This window comes from Brassica oleracea, chromosome C4 (genome assembly GCF_000695525.1).
Source record: "Brassica oleracea var. oleracea cultivar TO1000 chromosome C4, BOL, whole genome shotgun sequence".
NCBI classification, from domain to species: Eukaryota; Viridiplantae; Streptophyta; class Magnoliopsida; order Brassicales; family Brassicaceae; genus Brassica; species Brassica oleracea.
In genome coordinates, this window is record NC_027751.1 from 33,269,789 (window position 1) to 33,270,401 (window position 613).

Genomic DNA, 613 nt, shown 5'->3' on the forward strand with positions numbered 1-613 from the left:
ATATCAGAAATGGATCAAAATACTAATGGAGCAAAATCCAAGAAACGGATTCGTGAAATATGCATACCAGATAGTGGATCAACGCACACTATTCTGAGACAAAAGAGATATTTCTCCGATATAAAACCGACAAGAATTATCGTCAATACCATATCAGGTCCTGCAGACGTGATTGAAGGGACTGGTAAAGCAAACTTTACATTGCCAAATGGAACAAAATTTTCCATAAATAATGCCCTATATTCTCCAAGTTCTAAAAGGAATTTGTTGAGTTTTAAAGACATATATCTTCACGGATATGATACTCAGTCTGCAACTGAGGATGGAAAGAAATACATGTATGTAACTTGAACCTCTGAGAAATGTGGCAGAAAACACATATTGGAAAAGTTTTCAAAACTTCCTTCGGGGCTACACCATACTTATATCGATAAAATCGAATCAAATCTTGTAGTAAAACGGAACCCATAGGAGTTCACATTATGGCATGATCGCCTTGGCCATCCAGGCACTACAATGATGCGTAAAATCATAGAAAGTTCACATGGTCATTCACTGAAAATCCAGGAGATTTCTCAAGGGAATAAAATGACATGTGTTGCATGTTCTCTAG